This window comes from Camellia sinensis, chromosome 12, assembly GCF_055761805.1.
Source record: "Camellia sinensis isolate YWXY chromosome 12, ASM5576180v1, whole genome shotgun sequence".
Classification (NCBI taxonomy): domain Eukaryota; kingdom Viridiplantae; phylum Streptophyta; class Magnoliopsida; order Ericales; family Theaceae; genus Camellia; species Camellia sinensis.
Window position 1 is genome coordinate 116208573 of NC_138972.1, and position 23078 is coordinate 116231650.

A 23078-nucleotide genomic window follows, 5' to 3' on the forward strand; every position below is an offset into this window, starting at 1 on the left:
GATTGTTAGGTCCCTTGATTGTCAAATCCAGATACAAAACCTTGTGTTGTTAAAGTTATTTATTTTCTCTGTTTTTGTTCTTCCCGCTCGAGCGGGGACATTGACGCTCGAGCGGAGTTTGTGGTCTCTTAGTATTTTGACAAGCCTGTAAAAGTACTGGAGTGCGTAATTTTGCGCTCGAGCGGGTTATGAAGCGCTCGAGCGGACCACTGTGTTACCACACGCGTATTTTGTTGAAGCCACTCGAGCGGGATGTTGGGCGCTCGAGCGGAGATCGCGGATTCAGGATTCCTATTTATATCTGTTAGGTTATTTTTAGGATTACTTTTTTCCTAGATCTTATTCAAGAGTCCTAGGGTTTTGTTTGAAGTATTCTTCTGAAGTTTTGGTGAGTTTTCCTTGATGTTTTGAGAAGAGTTCTTCACTCATGATTTAAAATACATACATCAAGGAGATTGGTTACTTTAAATTCAAGAGAAAGTTCTCTTCGGTGGATTCCGAAGATTCAAGCGTATAGTTTCAAAAGGCGTTTGATTTTATACGAAGTCGTTAATTCGACAAGTGGGGTTGCGGAATCAACTTCAGGATTGATCAGTTCCGAGACGAAGTCGTGGAGAAAGAGTTACAGAAGATTCGAAGACAAATTGGCTGAGTTGGGTAATTTGTATGTTATCTTTGTAATCTTTCTTACTTCAGTAGTGGATTGATTAGTGGTGTTTCGCCCGTGATTTTTTTAATCACAGTTGGAGGTGTCCAATTGTGGTTTTTTCCACGTAAAAATCGTTTGTGTCGATTTATTATTTATTCTGAAAAACAAACAATCTAAATCACTTTCGTAAGTGCTTGTTGATTTAGATTGTGTGTTTTGGATTTTTGGGATTTAGAATATTTGAATCTTGATCTAATCACGAATCACTTAGGATTTTCAGATATAGATGAAGAATTTTACAAGATAAACAGTTTTGATCATTGAAATAAGACCCGTGCTAACCAAGGGGCTTTTAGCCTAGTTAGTTAGCTCTTTGGCCACCAAGTATCTCTTAACGTTGTATTTAGTTGGAGAATTTAAGAAGAGATTTGGCAAGAAAAAAGAAAAAATTAGGTGAAATATCAATAAAATATACTTACATTTCACTTAGTTTTACACCAATTTTCCCTTTTTCTTTCTAAATTCCTTTCCGAATCTCTCAACTAAATATAGCGTAAGGGAGAGGTCTTGGATTCCACACTTAGGAGTGAGCTGGAGGGCAAAATTTTCTTGCAAGATGTATGGTTGTGAGTTTCAACTCTTCCGATGTGCTAATCTAATAACTAATCACTAACTTTTGCTGATAAAAAAAAGATCCGTGATGAGCTCTACGAGCCTGGACATTCCTAAAAAATATATATATATATATATTAATTTGATAATTATAATTACATAATTTTATAATATATATATTTTAAAATAAATTATTAATTAATTTTTAAAATTGTATTTATGATTTAGATTCAAACTAAACTGACGGAGTGCAATGACGACAAACAAGTCTTCGGCTTATGCAGTCGGTGATTGCGTTCCGACCGTGATTGGTAGGAATGTGAGACGTGCCAACTGGTATGAGCAAAACCGTAAAACCCTACAATATTACACCTTTGTTGCCTTTCTAAGCATTACTCTTAATATTTTTTATTATTTAGTTGAACAGAGAAACAAAGTAAAATATTTAATATATATATTTCATCATAGGCCCAAAATAATTTGGCAATGAAAATCCAATAAGCTAATTTTGACGAAGTTCATATTCAGCACGCAAGAATCTTTTAGCACATTAGATTTTTTCATATACATTATACATATATCCTCAAGTTCATTAGTGTTGTATTTGGTTGGACGATTTAAGAAGAAATTTGAAAGAAAAAAAAGAAGAAGAGAAAATGTGTGTGAAATTAAGTAAAATGTAGATATATTTTATTTACATTTCACATACATTTTCTCTTTTTCTTTTTAAATCTCTTCTCAAATCCCCTAATCAAATACAACGTAAGTGTATGATAGAATGCCATAATGGAGTCTTAATTAGGATTTTGCTTAAAATTTTTTTGTTTCAAATGTCAATTAAATATTGAAAAATAAAAAATTTAATTTGAATGTAAAATTAGTTTTACATGAAAACTATTTTATATATATATTTTTTTATAAAATATTTTATTTCGAAACAAACAGATTTATATTGACATTTAAGAGAGAACACGAAAGTCCAACTATTTGTGATTGAGGAATGATACACTTGACAATATTGACCCTGTTTGGTACAGCTTTCAGCTTTCCCGCACGTTTGTATAAATATATACTAGCGGTAACCCGTGCGATGCACGGAAAAATAAACTATATACATTTTGTGTGATATATAAATTATTCTAATCTTGAATTATATTTTAATAGCAGCAAGCCATGATGTTGGGCCATCTTGGTTGATGTTAACAATAATTAATCTACAAAATTTCACAATAAAAATTTGATATACATAAAAAATTGTTAGTTATAAAGATTATTAGGATAATAGTATTACAATCACTTGCTAACATAAATAATTTGTATCAGACTATAGTGTCATGCAAAAACAAAAACAAAGCATTAAAAGAAATAAATTGTATAAGTTATCATAAAATTACTTATTTTAAATCAATGATTTATATTATTATTGTGGGACCAAATTATGAATAAATCTCAACTTTTAATTATAATTTGTAAGTAATCATTCTCCATAACTTGAATAATACTTGCATAGTTTCTACAACATTTTAAAAAAAATCAAGATAAGAATTTCGTAGGATTATAAAAATTATATAAGAAAATAGTTTAATCCATTTTATTTATAAAAAAAAAATGATGACAAATTATTTGAATTGTATTTGAAGAAATATAACAAATGATAGCTTTAATCATTATATATCCAAAAAAAAAAATTATATAGGTTACTCAACAACAAAATGGTCGAATATAACTAAAGTCATGGACATTGAATTAAATCATATGGGCTCTAAATTGATAATATAATCTAATAAATCAACTAATAATAAAAGAGAGATATCCACAAATATGTAGTATTTCTCTACCATCTTTGTATCATATTCATTAATTTCATATATCATATGAAAGTTTTACTTGTCTCAATCTTTCAATAAAATAAGTACCAAGAAAACAAATTTGATAAGAAATTAGTTCTAAACTTTATTATTAAAAAAATAGAAATTTCAAAGAGAAAATTTAGAGATGGGATTGAAAAAATACTATAACAAATAATAATCTTATAAAAAAAATAAAAAGAAAAAAAAAGAAAAAACACATAGCAATGACCTAATGTAAATTATTTTTAAAAATTAAAAGAAAGAATATCAAATTATTACCTTGGATAAATATAGTGACGGAAAATAATTTTGTGAGATTTTTGTATTGCCTTCTCCCATACAGTTTTCATTATTTAATTATTAATACTCTTCTTATTCATAGCCAACCATTCTTTTTTTATATATATCTTTATCACTTGGTAGATAATAACAAATAATAAAAATTATGAGGAGTAGGTTAAGAGGAGATAAGAAGTTATAGATAAGAGTATTTCACAAGATAAAAAATTCAAAATAAAAAAAGATAATATGTGATAAAAGGAGAAAAAAAATATAAGTAAACCAAAATAAAGATTTAAATAGATATGTTTTTGATAGATATGGATTAACAAATCATATATTTATCTAAATTTTATTATTTTAATTTTTTTTTTGTGAATCAATTAGTTAATCTTTATCTTTATCTGTAGACTATGGAATTAATTTTTATAAATTATTTATCAATTCTTATATGTTTATTTACCTATAAGTCATGAAATTTTTATTTTTCAAATAATTTTTAAAATTTTTATCTTTATCTAAATGTCATGAAATAAATTTCCATAAATTATTTATGATTTTTTATATGTTTATTTATAATGAAATTAATTAAAGTACAAAATGAAGGGCAAAAAACATGAGTAATTTTTTTTAAATCAATTTTTTAACCTTTATTTTTATCAATAGGCCATGAAATTAATTTTTATAAATTATTTATCAATTTTTATATGCTTATTTATGGGAAGAAATTTTAAATTATCTATAAGTTATGAAATTAAGTATTTAATTTTTATCTTTATCTGTACACCATGAAATTAATTTTCATAAATTATTTATCAGTTTTTATATGTTTATCTATATGGAGGAATTTTGAAATTCAAATCTTTATCCATAAGCCATGAAATTAATTTTCATTTTAATTAATCAAACAAATAGAAAATGGAGGAAAATAGAAAACATGAAAGACAATCAAAAAGGGTTGCCACGTAGGAAAGAGATAATTTTAAAATTATGAGAATTTAGGAATGAATATTTACAAAATTTTGACAAAACCACTACATTTGATTATATATATAGTATAGATTCTAATTTTCAGCGTAAATTTTGGTCAGCATGCTGTCATATACTCAACTTCAAAATGGAAATGCTTTGTACCATAAAAAATAATAGAATAATTATAAATATATTTTCTGAAGTTTATTTAAAATGTGATTTGTCTTCTATGATTTTAAAAATTACATTTTGCTCTTTAAAATTTTTAATTTCATAACAAATTACTCATTTTATTAATAAATCATCAAATCAACTAACAATTTTTAATAATTTTAGAAATTTATTTCAATTAATAATTTATGTAATTTATTATCATATAGAAGAGCAATTAGAAATTTCTTTTTTTTTTAGTTAATTTTGTTAAACAATTTTTTTTGACAATGTATTGGTTGTAATTTTTTAAATTACAGGGACAATTTATATTTTAAACAAATCTTAAGAGATGTATTTGTAATTTATCCAAATAGAAATAAAAAAAAACCTAGAAAGTGGAGTGTGTAAATTCAAATTTTGTTTGGTATGAGTCACTATTTAGTGTGAATTCTAATTATAACAAATTTGATCCATGCATTAAAATATTGAATTTTAAAAAAATGACCTCATGATTGATCTGTGCACTAAATATATACATTAAAAATCTATATTGTAGACTCACTTTTTAAATCTAGAGATGCCTAAAAGAGATAATTGAATGATAATTAGAGAATATGTGAAAGATAGAGTTATCTTACATATGTTAATATGCTATCACATTATTAAATTTGAGAAGTGGGTTTAATTTTTAAATTATAATAACTCTTTAATTAAACCACCCTGTGTTGGAGAGCTCCCTGTATTTTTGGAAATTTTCTATATTATTTGAAATCTTATATATAAGGGACACTCTCTAATTGTTATGTCATAGTTGTTATTAGATATTTGGATGATGTGCATTTGAAAACGACGAAACAAAATCTTTTAGATAAGCCATACGAACTACAATATCATTAACTCGCATGCTTTGCTTTGAGGTGGTTATAGAATGGTGATTCACACACCACTTTGCTAATTAATGTCGGCATAAAAGCTTCCTAAATGATAATTCATGCATACTAATTACGATTAATTAAGTTTGTTTACAAGTTTGCCCTCAAATATTTTAATCCTAGTTAGGGTTGTTCGCGGTTCGGTTGCGGCCAAAGAACCTTTAATCCGCCATCCGTCTGTCGGATTGACGGATTAAAAAAAATCAATCCGCATCCATCCACCGGATTGATGGATACGAATTGAGCGGATTAGCGGATGGATGCGAATCAGATTGGCGGTTTAAATTTTTACAAATTTTAAACATAATATAACTTGTCAACATTTTTTTTTTTTTTGGATAACAATCCAACTCAACATAATCAAAAGATTATCAAGCAAATTGTCAAATATCAATAATAAATATATATAAGAAAATCATGCATTTTCAAAACTATTTTATTACTTTTTTTTAATTAAAAACTATTTAATTTGATTTTTTTAAAAAAATAACAAAATTAAGTCTCATATTTTCTACACAAAAATACCAAATATCAACACTTGTCATTTGATAAAAGGATTTTCAAATTGAAAACACAACAAAATATTTAAACTTTTTTTTCAATTGAAAATACAAATAGAATATCTAAACAAATTAAAAATACAAAGTCTTACAAATTGCTAGAGGTGTTCGTGGTTTGACAGTTCAGGTACGGCCAAAAAAATCTCAAATTCGTTATCTGTTCAAAACTAGGCGGATTGAAAAAAATCGTCCGCTCGTCTCACGCATCCGTCCAAAATGTGATCGATCGGTTCGATTCAGTCGGTTTAGACGGATCGAAATATCTGGTGCTTACCTTAATCCCAGTATCCCAAATTACCTACAACTATTGAAAATTTTCACATTTTGAAATTCTTACATGATTTAATAGTTATGAATAATTGACAATCATATGTTTGAAATGACTTTTTGTCCTCAATTTTGCAGTGTAGCTGCTGTGATTTGGTTAAAATAAATCCTCTAATTTTTGATAAATTTCAGAATTTGTTGATAAATTTTACACAACAAAACATCATGTGTACATAAAATGTATAAAAAAAATAATAATAATAAAATTTGTGACATGATAAATATCATTTTCCATATGCCAATTTTATCAATAATTTTTGTAATTTCAAAACAAAATAATTATAATGTGCGATCCATATAATATACAGTAATAGATGACTTTGACTGCACGACGTTTACTGTAAAAACGCGCAGTACATGCATGACCGAGAGACCAAAAAGGGTTTTGTTTTTATATATTGACTTGAAAAACTGATAACGATGCTCAATGTGAAAGGAGGAAAGAAAGTTAATATATCTCTAGATACCAAGTAGGCTTTACCTTTGATGCAGGATAGGGCTGGGTATAGGTTTATTCGATCTGTACAATTCGCTCTATTTAATTTTATCTGTACATGTATAAGCGATTTTGTAAATACAATAAAATAGGGTACGGTTTGAAATATTTCAATTTTTTGATTTGCGGGTAGGTTGCGGGTTTGACCCACAACCCGCCATAACCGCCTGCACTATATATATATATATTTTGGAAAAACCCGGACCGTTCATTTACTTGGAAGAATTTACAACTTCCATTATATGTTCTGTATTTGTTTTACTTAATTGACTTGTCTTACATAAGTTGCACTTTGGTTAATGATTTAAATGATTCAAAATACTTTTTTTTAACTTATTTTTTTCCAAAGAAAAAAGAAAAAAAAAGAAGTACCTTTTTTTTGAACTGATTTTTATGTTTGATCAACACAATGCTCTCATATTACAAAATATAAACTGTGCAAATCATGGATATTAAACTGATGGGTGACATAAGTGACAATTCCATTCAACCTGTAGGCAGTCTCAGTGTTAGGGTTTAGATGTGTGGAGTTAAAATTAAACAATTTTTATGTTAATTTTAAAGGAAAAAATTCAAATCGCAAACCGCCTACAACCTCCTACATATCCGCAAATCCTATCCGCACAAACCGCAAACCGCATTGTGAGCGGTTGCGGTTTGACTTTTTCCCAAACCGCATAGATGCGGACGAGTCAAAACCGAACCGCAAATCGCACAAATCCAATCCGCGAGCACCTATTTGATTTCTGAACCATTAGTCAACAATCTATAATTCTTTGGCCCGTGAATTTCAGTAAAAGTTAAAATTAAAAAAAAAAAAGGTTTTATGAAATATAAATTGCTACTTACGTTTTTTCTTTTACTTTTTAAATTTCTACTCAAATGCATACTCTAAGCAATTGTAAAAAAAAAAATCGGTTGATAAATCTTTTTGTTTCAAAAAATTTGTAAATATGTTATAATTTTTTTTTATTAATTCTTATAATTATAAAAAAGTGGATTCCAGTTGTTTAGACTTGACTGCATGACGTGCACTGTAAAAAGCTCAGTACATGCATAACCAAGAGATCAAAAATAAAAGGATTTTGTTTTTACATATTGACTTAAAAGTTGATAACGATGCTCAATTTGAAAGGGGGATGAAAGTTAATATCTGGAGATACCAGGTAGTCTTTACCATTGATGCATCGCTGATTTCTGAACCATTAGTCTCTATAATTCTTTGGAGCATGAATCAAAAATTAAAAAAAAAACAAAAAATATATATATAAAATATAAGTTATATTTTATTCATATTTTACTTACGTTATTTTTTAAAATTTTTAAATCTCTACTAAAATACATATTCTAAACACAGCCTAATTATACATATATAAGCATGAAAAAAAAATGAAAATTGTAAAAAAAAAATTGTTTGATATATATTTTTGTTTCAAAAAATTTGTAAATATGTTATGAATTTTTTTATTAATTCTTGTAATTAAAAAAAAGTGGATTTCAGTTGTTTAGATTTTTTTATTTTTATTTTTATTTTTTTCATTTCTTCCTCCTTTCCCCACCCTATCTAGCCACCAGCAATCACTTGGTGACCTCCTCTGACGATCACCTCCGATCATTACTTCTGACCACTGCCAACCACCTCTAGTAGCTGGCATCATCTTCCGAGGTTTGTTACCATTTTTTACCATCAACAATCATCTTTGGTTCCCATGTCCCACAGCCGAAAACCACCTCTTAACACCTTGTGGCCTAAAACACCTCAGGCTATCATTTCTAATTGTCGGCAACCGCTTTCGACCACCCCACCACCTCCCACTAGCAACCAACTTGTTTTGAAAAATTAAACATAAAATATGTTTAATATTTTCCGTGAGTAAAAAATAATAAACTATAAACATTGTCAAACGGTACCTAAACATACACAAAAAAAAAAAAAAAAAAAAAAAAAAAAAAAAAAAAAAATTGTATAATATGATGTGATAATGACATTATTGTGATTATGAATCATAACAAATGAAAATTTCATTTTCAACAAACATTTATAATGAGACACATCATTTTGTATACAAATTTTATTTGTATGACATTCTTCCAATGAAAATTCAAAAAAATAATTGCAAATCAAATTGAAAATATATATTCTTGAGAAGTAATTCGAAATTTTTCTATCGAAGTCATATATTAATGAGTGAATGTTTGAATTCAAAACCGCGTTAGTATTGCAATATATAAAAAATAAAGACAGTGGTGGTGGTAAGCTCAGGTTGGAAATTGGGATAGCTTCGAAATAGAGCCGTTAACAGACTGGCAATTTTTTGCGTAAATGATTTCTCGTTAATAAATCAACTCTTCCTCATTATGTGGTGATTATGTTATATTCTCTCCAATTTTAAAATTTTTATGTGTCACCTCCAGTTTACAATTAAATTGAAAATGGTATTTAATATTATATTTATGCTTGCATATTGTTAACAAATGCCAAAGACAATTTTATTAAAAATAATGTATTGTGTGAAGAAAAATCTACCGAACTAGATGAGTTGGATGAGCAAGATTTTCTAGTGAATTTTGACAACTCTCAAGTGTATATAGCCTACAATCACAAACACGAAGAGTCCTTATCTTATCGCTTTATAGAGCAGGTCCCTGGATAAAGTGAGCAAATCAATCGCCTTTGAGTCACCATATTTGAGCCAAAAAATAGAGCCTCATCTAAAAATAATATTTTTATATAAATGGTTTATACAAAATAAGTGATTTAAATCATTGAAAAAAAATATATTGAAAGGTGACCCCGTGGTCAGCCTCACGAATCCGAACCCTTATTATAAATTTTGAGATAGATTACAAATATATTCCTTAAGATTTACTTAAAATACAGATTGGCCCTATAGTTTTGAAAATTAGAAATACTCCACCATTTATTTTTTAATTTAACTGAATTAATAAAAAAAATAAAATTTATAACTACTCTTCTATACAACAAAATTATCAAAATTGTTAATTAAGATATATTTATGACATTATTTAAATTATTAATTGACTTGAAGATTTATTAATAAAATGAATAATTTGTTATACGAATACAATTTTAAAGAGACAATATGTAATTTCAAAAATTAAAATGAACAATTTATATTTTAAACAAATCTCATAAATGTGTTTATAATTTATCCTAAATTTTTATTAACCAATGCCTTTGACATTTATATATAAAATAATAAAATAATATAAATTCTAGGATGAATTGTGAAGAGTCTTGGAAGGATCATTTATTGGAATATGCAAATTGCATTTAAGTAGGAAACATGAAGCCTCTACCAGATACAAGCATACGAGCATGGTGGTGGTGTTAAGGTTATCTTTCTTATTATTATTATTGAAGAGAGTGTGCCTTGGGTTTGAGACTTTTTGACTCTGGTGGCAACTATGAATAATTTACAGACGTGTTATAGAGGGTGTGGATTGATTGAGAGCTCAAAAAAGTCAAAACTTAATGGAGGAACCCCACAACTATGTTTCCTTTACTAGTCTTCCCAGAATTCTATGTTCATCCAAAAGTGTTCCATGTCAATACCTACTCCATTTCTTTTTCTGAAAAAATGTTATGTTTATTTGGTTTTACTATTCCTATTTATCTTGTGATGTGGTATAGTCCATGTGGTGGGGAGTCAATATCCTAAGGTCGGACTAGCCCAAAAGAATAGGTCCAAACTCGAAAGGGCAGTGCCCTATCTCCTCTTAAGCCCAAAAGAGGGAGAAGCTCACATAAAGAAATAGATAAATGGTGAATTACGCTAATGGTTCTTATAATTTGGGTCTTGTATTATTTTGGTCATTGACTTTTTAATTGTAATATATTTAAGTTTGAATTTTGAATCTTGATCTAAATGAGGACAACTGAAGATACCATTTGATTTTTTAAGGGCAAAACCGTTAATTTGATAAAATATAATTAATTTGACAAAAATAAATGTCAAAAAAATATTTTAGAATTTTTAAAAATTATTTCTACCCATTAAAGATAAAATTATGTAAAATTGATAACTTTTTTAAACATTTATTTATTTACTTATTTTACCAAATTAATTTTTATTATTTGTTTGGATGATAATCATATAATGGGTGGTTGTTTTTGTTTTCATTAAATTAGTTTCTATTTTTTCAAAGGTCAAATACGGCGACAACTTTGATATCATTATTAAACCAATCTATTAAATCAAAAAAAATCCAAAACTAAAAATATTTCATATATTAAGGCCATGTTTGTTTGGGCGGACTGGATTAGCATTCCCATGACTAATAGTCCTAGGGCTACAAATCCATTGGATTATGTATCCTATTTAACTAATAGTCAAGTTTAAAATAATTAGTCCGTACTTCAATTGTTTAATCAAACATTGGATTAGTAATTTTATTGGACTATTAGTCCAATCCCAATCTCATGTCCACCCAAACAAACATGACCTAAATGTATTGATTATACATTAAGAGTTTGACAACTACCTATTATATAATCATCATCTAAACATATAATAAAAATTAATTTGGTAAAATATATAAATAAATATATCTAAAATATTTATCAATTTTATATAATTTTATCTTTGGAGTGTAGAAATAATTTTAAAATTTTAAAAAAAAAAATTTGACATTTATTTTTATCAAATTAATTTATATTTTATCAAGCTGACGATTTTATCCTTAAAATTAAACAATGGTATTTTCAATTGTCCTTATTTAAATCAAGATTCAAAATTCAAGATCAAATGTGTCACAATTAAAAAATTAGAAATTAAAGTGATACGAATCCCAAACTATAAAGACTATTAGTTTAATTTGCCCATAGATAAATGACATCGCCCCTATAAATGACAAACTGTCAATTTGGCATCATTAAATATTAAAGGATAACAGTATAAATAGAAGTGAGAAGTAACATTCAAAGTATGTAACAATATTAATTTAAATATAATTCTTCGTCTCCCATCAAATACTAACTTGATTGTTAGAACGTAACAATAAATAAGTTGAAATTTTTTTAACAATTCTTTTTGTTTTTCAAAAAAAAAAAAAAGAAAAAACCCTCTAAGTCAATAATTTTTGAGAGCATTTTGAATATTGGCACAAAAAAAAAAAAAGAAGTTATGTGACAAATCAAACATGTTAAACTTTTGTAACAAATCATGAAATGTTGCACCAAACAAATTTACCATTTATTCTAAATTAAAAAAATATAATTATAAAAATTAACTTTTAGGTGATACCAAGCATACCCTATATCAAAGATTATTGCTACGTGGTTTAAGGGTGAAATTAAAGGGTTTGCAAGCCTATTATATAAAAACTTAGTGCAAAGAATCTTGCTCTATTAGTGCAAAGAATCTTGCTTCATTCAGACCGGCCCATAGGCCAAAATGAGAGAGCTTTTCATTGGGCTTTCAACTCTATTCAATTTAAAATCCCAAAGTGCAAAAGTGTGGGTCTCTCTTTGCCTTTATCGTGGGTTAGTTAGTTATCAGTACACACTACACTCAACTTTGGAGATTGGACATTTAACTTATGAAAGATGTAACATTCCCACAAACAAACGTCAAAAAAAAAAAAAAAAAAAAAAGAAAATTAAAAAAAAATTGTTTGGTTGTGCTTTTAAAAAAATTGTTCCACGAATTGTTTTGAAATTTTATTTTATGATTTTTTCCTAGGATAAATTGCACGAATTTTTTTCTAAAGTTTGAAGAAAATTTAATAAGTTTTATAATTTTGACATAATTATAGTGATATTATATTTAATAAAGTTAAAGTAACTGAAAATAATACAAATATTGTAAACATACAGATAAAAAGGTAATATATAACTAACGAATTATTGATGGAAATAAGACTCTCAATGTCATGTAGAGTAAAACCTTAAAAAAAATTTCAATATAATCATGTCAAATTTATAAGATTTACTTTATTTTTTTTTTTTAAAACCTTAGAGTATCTCCAATGGTTTGCCATTGGCGCTGCTATTGCCATAATTTGGCAGCTGGAGAGGAAAAGTGTGCTCCAATGGTTGGTTATAACAGCGCCAAATTTATCAAATGCCACAAATTTTGGCACCTGCCATAACTTCCAACTCATTAGGAAAAACCTCCCCCCCTCCCGTCATTTTTGCAGAACTAAACACAAAAATTGGTGTGTTTGGGATGACTGGCCAAACGTCCGAACACATCAGTTTCTGTGTTTAGTTATGCTAAAATGACATCTGACTATTAAAGCATTATTGTTAAAATTATACTATTTTCTACTATTCATTTTCAAATTATAGCAATGGCAATACTATTAAAGTATCAATAATGGTAGAGAGTTCTAATTTTAAAACTTTAAAGAGAGCTCTAATGATGTGGCAAGAGAAGACAAAAAAAATATAGACACATACATCACATCACATGTAGACCCCACTCCTTATCACATCATTAAAGCTTTCTTTAGAACTCCAAAATTAGAGCTCTTAATCTTTATTATTATAGTTGCTATTGGAAACACTCTTACGGGGGGTCATTGTTATTCATTTATTTTTTTAAATAATTTGGTTTTTAAGAAACATCAAAAAAGTTATTTGGTATGTAAACCCCAAAAAAAAAAAATGTTAAATGTTTTCAAGCTTTTAATTATTTGTATTTTTTAAAAAATAACAAAAATAACAAACAAAAACGAAGGAAATAAACACAACCAGGCAAGGTTAAAAGTGATATGTGGACAAAACAATAATAAATTCTTTATTTTTTTTTCCCTAAAAAATATTTGGGCAAATAGGGAACAAGAAATCTAAGTGGTCATACCAAATATTAATGTGCATACCGTCGGAGCGTGTTTAAAGTTTATTTTCATTATTCGAATGGTTCGTATTATAAGGTTAGTTGAATAAATTATATGTAAAAAAATTAGATCAATTTGACATCTATAATCCCATAATAAGATAATATTTATTTTAAAAGAAATAAACGGTTAGTATAATTTTAATATTTTTTAAAAAACAATTAAGACTAATTATGGAGTTACGTATATCCGATTAACATGAATTTTTTTTATAAAAAATATACTCGACAAATCTTACAATATAAGCAACTCAAATTATCCAACAGGGCTCAGGACACGAAACAAGAGGGCATCCTGTGCCTAACAGACATAACACGGCACTGTGAGGGCTCATAGGTGTCCCGAGCCCATAACATTGATCCGAATAGTTTATATCATTGGGTTTGTCGAGTAAATCATTCACGAAAAAATTCAGAATAATTGTCAAAACAAAACAACATTTATTTTTAAAAAATAAACGATCAAAATAATTTTGATAATTTAGTTTAAAAGAGTTAAAACTTGATCATCAAATTACACATGTCCGATTACCTTGGTTTTTTTAATGAATAATATACTCAACAAATTTTGCAATATAAACAATTTAAATAATTAAAATAAGGCATTGGCTTCCCTGCAGTCTGATACTGGAGGGTGTTGTAGGGCCCATGAGGCCCATCACGGTTCTATTTCGATAATCCGAACCGTCAATATATAAAACTCGTCGAGTACTATATGCATGTAAAAAATCACGTTGATCGGATATCGATAATTATGTGATCAAATCAGCTTTGTATTAAAAAAATAAACAGTTAACAGAAATCTAATCCGATGAAATAGTTATTGATATCCAATCAACATAATTTTTTATAGACATATAATACTTAACTAATTCTATATATTGAACGGTTCGAATTACCACAATAAAATGCATAATAAAATCTGCACGAACCCAACAACCCTTTCCAATCTAATCTAAAACTGAGAAAAGCCAGACCCTTGAAATAAATTCGGGACAAGTCCCATTAAACCTCACAGCATGCATGGCGCATTGCGGGTCCATCAGGACACATACTCATGATGCTGTGCATGCTGTGCCACAAAGCTACTGTGTGGCACAGCATCGACCCAATTCCGCATATGTTGAGAATGGATCATGTCATGCGTAGTAAAATAATAGAGGATCATCATGCCTACAATTCTTCAAAGCAGATCAGGGCCATCCAAGGTCACCGTCCGTGGGCCCAAAACCCAAAAAGCACTTCTTTTCTCGTGCTGCTGCTGTCAACTTTTCATTTTGGAATCCAAAGAACAAATCCAATCCAATCCAACTAATTACTTCCCATCATCTAATCCAACTAATTACTTCCCATCATCTACCTTCTAGATATAGCAAATGCTAATAATGCCTGTTATTATTGGTAATGAGATGAAATACATATATATATATATATATATATATTTTAGGGTTGTTTTTTGAAATTTACAAAATAAATAAATAAAGATGAATTACACTGACACTCCTTAAAATTTTTATTTAATACAAAATTTTCCATCATATTTGAAAAATTATATTCTCGTCTTTAGGATTTATAATCTCATTACAAATTGCCCCTGAAATGTTTTTGTCACGCACTAAAATTTTTGAAATGACCATTTTATCATTTTTCCTACCATTTCTTCTTATTATTATTATGATTATATTTTACAATTTTTTATCATTAAATTCTACTTGAACATATTCTTATTGAGTGATGATATACAAACATAAATTTTATATAAATTTTTCAAACACAATGAGATAACTTGATGGTGACCTTTTATTTTGAAACAAAATACTTATAAATATGATTTATATTTACAACAATATCACTATCATAATATTTTTATGATATTTTTTTTATAATTTTTATATATGAATATAATTTTTCATTTTTATTTTCACCATCATTTTTCTTTTTATTCTATTCACCCACCTTTATTACATTATTATCAAATACCGTCATTCATATTTATTACAGTATTACTGATTTTTTGTATTTTTATATTTTTTATATTTGGTAAATTTTAAAAAAAATCACAAAATATTATACTTGTTAAGTATATCTAAATTAGGTGTATCTAAAAAAAAAAAAAAATTACTTAAAATATTTTTAAAAATTTAGTAAAAATAAAAAAAAAAACAAAAAATAAAAAAATCAATTTTTCGTGTGAGTGAAGCTAAAAAATATTATTATTGTTATTTCTCTTGAAATGAAATGAGCAAAATATCAATATTATTTCATTATTTTATATTTACAAAAGTTAAGGGAAAAATATGTCATTTTAATTTGACAGGATAGTAAGTATAATTTTTTAAATATGAGAAAAAATTTATATTAAATAAAAATTTTAGGGAGTGTCAATGTAATTTATCCATAAATAAATAAAGATGAATTCAGACAACGAAGATTATGGGTCTTGTGGTCTTATTACCAGAGGAATGATACTTACACTCATTAATAATGCTAACACTCTTTTCCTTTTAACCTCACAAAAAAATAAAAAAAATAAAACAACTTGCGCATAAATCCCATCACTTTGACATAATATTATGTCTATTTAATATATTTGTTGATATTCTTATCTTAATATTATTGTTGAGTTGAAATAAAGAATGTAATCTACTTCATTTACTATAAAATAAAAAAATAAAAAAACTATTGTAACGTGTCTTATTTTTACTCGATTTACCTATAATGGATACAATAGAACCAACTTTTCAAGCATGGTATCAATGGATGAATAACATATTGGATATATTACACTAATATTTTTTGAAATTTGAAAAAAATACAAATAATTCATATATTTGACATAAAAATGACAGATTTTAAATTATTAGTTATTGGCCCTGTTTGGTACAGCTTTTTTTCAGCTTATTTTAGCTTTCAGCTTAATTTAAGCTATTTTGATGTGTTTGGTTTAGCTTAACAATGCAGCTTATAGCTTTTTGTAAGTCAGAAATCAGCTTATTCTTTGAGTGGGGTAGGAGAAGCTTAATTTATACGTCAAAAATTAACTTATGTTCATAGTTATAAGCTATAAGCTGTTAAGGCATAACCTATAAATACTTTCTTACAGCTCTACCAAACAGGGCCATTGTATTAGCTCGTGTCACTTGGATTCCTATAATGTCAATTGGATCAATTTGACCTAGAATTTTAAATTTTGTTTCAAATTAGTCCAATTACTTTTGCTAGCATTTTCTTATGACAGATGTGCACACTAGTGGCATGTGTGATATTTTTAAGAGTAAAATTGTAAAATTAATTAATTTAGTGACTAATCTCAACTAATTTAATGAAAGTTTTCTGTCAAATATCCTAACGACGTTATCAATTGAATCAAATTTATGCAAAATATAAAATTAAATGTTAAAATTAAACTAACTGAAACTATAAGGTCTAAAATGATACAAATATAAAAATATAAGGATTACCGATATAATTTATTTTAAAATAAAACTCAACAAAGATTAAGTTTATCTACCCTGTCATTTTTTAGGTTGCTTTCAATAATCTCTACCCTTATTCACTCTGGCCCTTACTTTTAAATGATTTTTTTTTTTTTTTAATATATACGTAACAACATTTTCAGTCATTCACTTCTACTAAAAAAACTTTTTCAGTCCTATTATTGTAAGGTCCACTCTCTAAAGCAACCATAAAGACCTTATATATTGTTGGTTTGGGAAGACGATTGATTTTTGATTTTTTTGGTTATTTTAGTTTAGGATTAAAAAATTTTGTTTGGATAGTTTTTATTTTTATTTTTTTGATTTTTTATAAGAAAAAGAATGTAATGATTATAGGTTGAAAGTGACATTTTATCTTATTAAGCTAAAAAGCCTATTTTATCTTTTTATGAAATAACCCTAAACCCAACCAACCCAAGTTTCCAAACGAAGGCATAATTATGTTGTCCTCTAAAACAATACACAAATAAAATTGATGATTTTTACCATTTAAGAGTTTGTCCAGAAAGTGGGTTGACTTCTTAATTTTTTGGTTATTGTAACTTGCGGTTAAAAAGTCTCGTTGGAGATAGAATTTTTGACTTTTTGTGAGAGAAAAAATGTAATAATTATGAGTTAATGTGTCATTTTGTCTTATTAAGTTAATAAATTTATTTTATCTTTTTATTATTAAAATAGTCCCAAACCCAACACAACTCACACTACAAGAAAACACACCTTTGGTGACTAAATTTTTAGTCGCCAAAAGTCGAATTTTCATTTTCTCCGACTAAATATTTTAGTCGTTGGTTTTGTTGCGAATAAAAGGTCGCGAATACCTTTGGCGACTAAAAAAGTGTTAGTCGGCAATACACAGGTTTTCAGTGACTAAAGAATTTGTCGCCAATTGTCAATTCCATTTTTGGAAATTATACATTTAGCGACTAAACTTTCAGTCGCCAACAGTGAATTTTTTTTATTTATACATTTGCCGACTATTTTTTTCGTCGCCAATAGTCAATCTTTTGGCGACTAAAGAGTTTGGTCGCCAAAAGCATATTAGAAAAAAAAAATTACCCTTTGTTGTTCCCAGGTTTCGAACCTAAGACTTCCCACATTCCAAACATTTACCAACCGACTCTCCCCACTATGTCACTACAACATCACATGAATATAAATGCAACATATATTATTTATATATTACTTTGACCGGTATTAATACAAAACTATATATATATAAATATAATTATATATATTCAATATAATTTATGTGAAAAATAAATTATTTAGTAAAAAAAAATTTAGATCACTTTTGGCGACTAAAAAAATTATTTAGTTGCCAATTCTATAATTTTGGGCTACTAATTAATTTTCAGTCGCTAAAAAAATATGTTCCGCCTACAAACGTCCCCTTTTGGCGACTAAACCTGTTTTTAGTCGCCAAAAACGTCCTCTTTTGGCTACTAAAGTGAGTTTTAGTCGCCAATTGACTGTTTTTAGCTACTAATTTTTTTTAGTAGCCAAAAAAGTTGACTTTCAGCGACCAAACTGTTTTTAGTCGCCAAAACACGTAGAATCGGCGACCAAACTATTTTTTAGTCGCCAAAAACCTTAACCTTTGGCTGCTAAAATTTTTTTAGTCGCTAAAACCTCTATATTCGGCGACTAAACTGCCTTTTAGTCGCTAAAACCCTTATATTCAGCGACTAAACTCTTTTAGTCGGCAAAAGTGACCAATATTGGCGACTAATTCCATTTTAGTCGCCAATTCTACCATTTTCAGCGACGAAAAATCCAATTTTAGTCGTCAAATCTGCTTTTTGTTGTAGTGTCAATTTGCCACACGAAGGCTAAACCAATCATGTTCAACTTAGATGTCGTTTGGCAAACTTTACTTTTTGACTTTTCTGACTTTTTTAGTTTGGGATTTTTTTTGTTCGTTTCGTTTTCTTATTTGGTTTTTTTGCATTAGAATGACAAAATTGCCCTCCACTTAGAAATGATGTTTTTTTTACTTTTTGTTTGTATATGGGTCAATTTGATAATTTTGCATCAAAAGTCAGGTGTTTTATCATTTTGTAATTTTGTAACTTTGTTTTGTTCTTATGTGCTTATTTAGTCCCAATATGTTTACCAAACAGGCTCTGTTTGGCAAGAGCATGCGAGACTATTTTAGCCACAAAAGACAAAATATACTATTTTAGCTACAATAAACAAAACATTACATCTAACCCATAATCATTACACTATTCTCTCACAAAAAATTCAAAAAAGTCAAAAAGCCTTTCCCAAATTAAGTTTTTTAGTTCAGACTAAAATAACTAAAAAATCCAAAAAACTAAAAAATCAACCCATTTCCCAATCCTATCCAAAGATAGCTTCATCATGAGATTAGCTAGACTCTCGTCTAGGGCTTACAAATTGTTTTTTAAAAAATATTTAAGCTTTGTTTGACATGCCATGTTTGGACTAAAATAGTCATTAAAAAGATAAAATAAACTTTTTAACTCAATAAAGCCTTCGTTTGGGAAGTGGTTGGCTTTTTGACTTTTTGACTTTTTGACTTTTTTGGTTATTTTAGCCTAAGGTTAAAAAGCCTGGTTTGAGAAAGGCTTTTGGCTTTTTTGACTTTTTTTGTAAGAGAAAGAATGTAATGATTATGAATTAGATGTGATATTTTGTCTTATTAGGCTAAAATAGCCTATTTTGTGTTATATGGCTATTTTAACCCAAAATTTGCTTCCCAAACAGAGATAAAATATAACATTTAAATCATAATCAGGGTTAGTTTGGGAAGTGAGTTGACTTTTTGACTTTTTTGACTATTTTAGTCTGGACTAAAAAGTTTGATTTGGGAAGAGTTTTTTGGCATTTTTGACTCTTTTTGTGAGAGAATAGTGTAATGATTATGAGTTGGATGTGATGTTTTGTTTGTTGTGACTGAAATAACTTATTTTGTCTTTTGTGATCAAAATAGCCAAAAAACCCCACAAAACCACTTCCCATTTTATTTTTTCTCATAAAAGTTAAAAAAACCAAAAAGTCTATCTAAAATGAAATTTTTTAGCGTTAGGTTAAAATAGTCAAAAAATCGAAAAACAAACCCACATCCTAAACGAAAGCTTAGTGTTTGTTTGGCATGCACTAAAAAAGTATATTTTTTTGTATACATACATTTATTTGGATTACATCTATCAACATCTTCTCTCTACTTTTTTATATATTTTCTCTATTTTTCTACACATTTTTTTTATTATAAAATGTCAAAAAATATACTTATTTAGAACATTTCAAACATATGTTGAGGCCTTAACTTTAAAAAATTTAGTTAGATAAAAACCTCATCATTTGATATTAGTTTAAGTTGTCGTTTGATAATAAATCATTTTAATTAACTTTTTATGTATTTTAACTTAGGATAAAAAATTTGTTTGGATTGACTTTTTGACTTTTATGAGAGAGAAAGTAAAATGATTATTATTTAGATATAATATTTTGTCTTATTAATTTTTTAACATATTTTATCTTTTTATAATTAATTTAACCAAAAAATCTATTGCCAAACAAAGCCCAAGGCTTTAAAAAAATTTGAACCACTATCCTATTTGTTTCGTAGATTAAAAAAAAAAAAAGTGTTTGATTTGAGTTTTTTGAATTAAGTTTTTTGAAAATTGAGGTTATGTTTGGTAGAGTTTTATAAATATGATTTGAGAATATGAGTTATATTTTGAGTTTTTGAGTTGTAAAATTATAATTTGAATGTAGAAAATTTGTTTGGTTATGATTTTTGAATAGAGTGTTGAATTGAGTTTTGAATTGAGTGTGGAATTGAATTTTGAAAGTTTGATTTGACATGTGAACTTGAAGTAAGAAAATTTGTTTGGTTATGAATTTTGGAAAAAGTTTTCAAAACTTAATTCAAATTAGGATTGGGGGTCCCTGCTGTGGAGCATTCACAGCAGTCACTGCTGTGACGTAAAACGTCACCGTTTTAATTTTTTTTTTTTTAGTTAATGGCAGGGTTTATTAATTATTCTCACAAATAACAAACAAAACAATAAACCTAAGCAGGGCCGCCGCCGTCTTCACTGTAAACAAAAGTCTCTGTTGACATGGATTGAAAGGTTAGTTTGTTTTTTTATTTTTTTAGTAGATGAAAGAAAAATTAAAATTTTAAGATTAAAGATGTGAGTATTATTAAAATAAAGAAATATATATTAATTTTTTTTTATATGGACTGAAATTGTATTCATTAAGTGAATACACGGAGGGAAATTAGTGTGTAAAAATAAAATTATTCATACTTGTAGGTTTTGGAAACATCTAAAAAAGTCATACCTTTTTCTATTTTTATTTTTTTTAGTGATTTTTTAAAATTATGTCAATTTTTTTTTTACTTTTCCAGCTTGTCTTAGGTAAATAAATCTAAAAAGTAAAAAAAATTAAAAGAATTCAAAAAAAATGAAAAGGCAAAAATAAGAAGAAGAAAAAAAAAGTTCACCATTTTTTTTTTTACTTATTTTAGTCTTTTTCTAGTTTTTTTTTCATCTTCTCAAATTGAACCTATAAACCTATATTTTTTTCAATAATAATAATAATAATAATAATAATAATTAAAAATGCACTATAGACGAAAAAAAAGTTTAAAAAAAAAAAAAAAACTGTGGAATAATCAAAACCCTCAAAATAAAATGGTTTAGACTAATCATTCAAGCAAAATAGTTCAACTTTAAGGCAAATCCAAACTAACCTTGGCAGTGTAATAAATTCTAGCTAACTGATTACTGAGGATTGGAGGTTTAAAAGGGTAGCATTTTACGTCACAGCAATGACAGCTGTGGAGAATCCACAGCAGGGACTCCTCCTCCATTCAAATTATTATAACTCATAACAAAACACATTATTTTCACACTATTAAAAATTCTGAACAACACTCATAACCAAACTCTTTTTAAAATTTAATTAAAAAAAATTATTGTTAATAGAAAATAACATTAATCAATTTTTTAATTGAAAATACTACAAAGGAAATAATTTCTTTTCAAAATAAATATTCAAAAAAATTAAATCATAAATATTTAAATAATTTAAATAATCTAAAAAATTTAATAAGTAAAAAATTAAAATAAATATTCAAAAAATTTAAATCATAAAAATTTAAATAATTTAAATATTCAAAAATTTTAAATAATTTAAAATGTTAATATTTTAAATTTAAAAACAACTCTACACTCAAATCATAACCAAATACATAAAACAAAACTCAATTAAGAAATTATTTTTAAAACTCATAACCAAACACATAACTCGAAACTCCATACTATTTTCGCAACTCTACACTCAAATCGTAACTAAATACATAACAAAAAAAATTAAAATATTTAAAAATATTTTTATAAAATAGAGTTTGAATTTATTTTTATAAAATATTTTAAAATTTTAAAAATTAAAATCGTAATATTTTGGAATTAAAATATTTAAAAATATTCAAAAAATTAAAACTCTATAAAAATATTAACATATTAAAATATTTAAAATCTTAACAAAATTAAAATATTTTTAAAATATTTAAATATTTAAAATATTTAAAAAATTAAAATATTGATTTGAATTGAGTTTTGAATTATGTGTTTGGTTATGAATTTTAAAAAGTAATGATTATGCTTTGAATTGAGCTTTGAGAAATGGGTATAGAATTATGATTTGAAAGCTTTAAAAAATAACACACTCAAATCAATTGGTAGAATTATATTTTGAGAGGCTTACCAAACGGAGCCTGAGTTTTTTAGTTTTTTTATTTTTTGTTTTTAGTGAATATTTTTAAAATTTTAAATATTTTTATTTTTTATTTTTTTAGATACACCTTATTTAGATGTATTTAAAAAGTAAAAAATTTGTGAAAAAATATT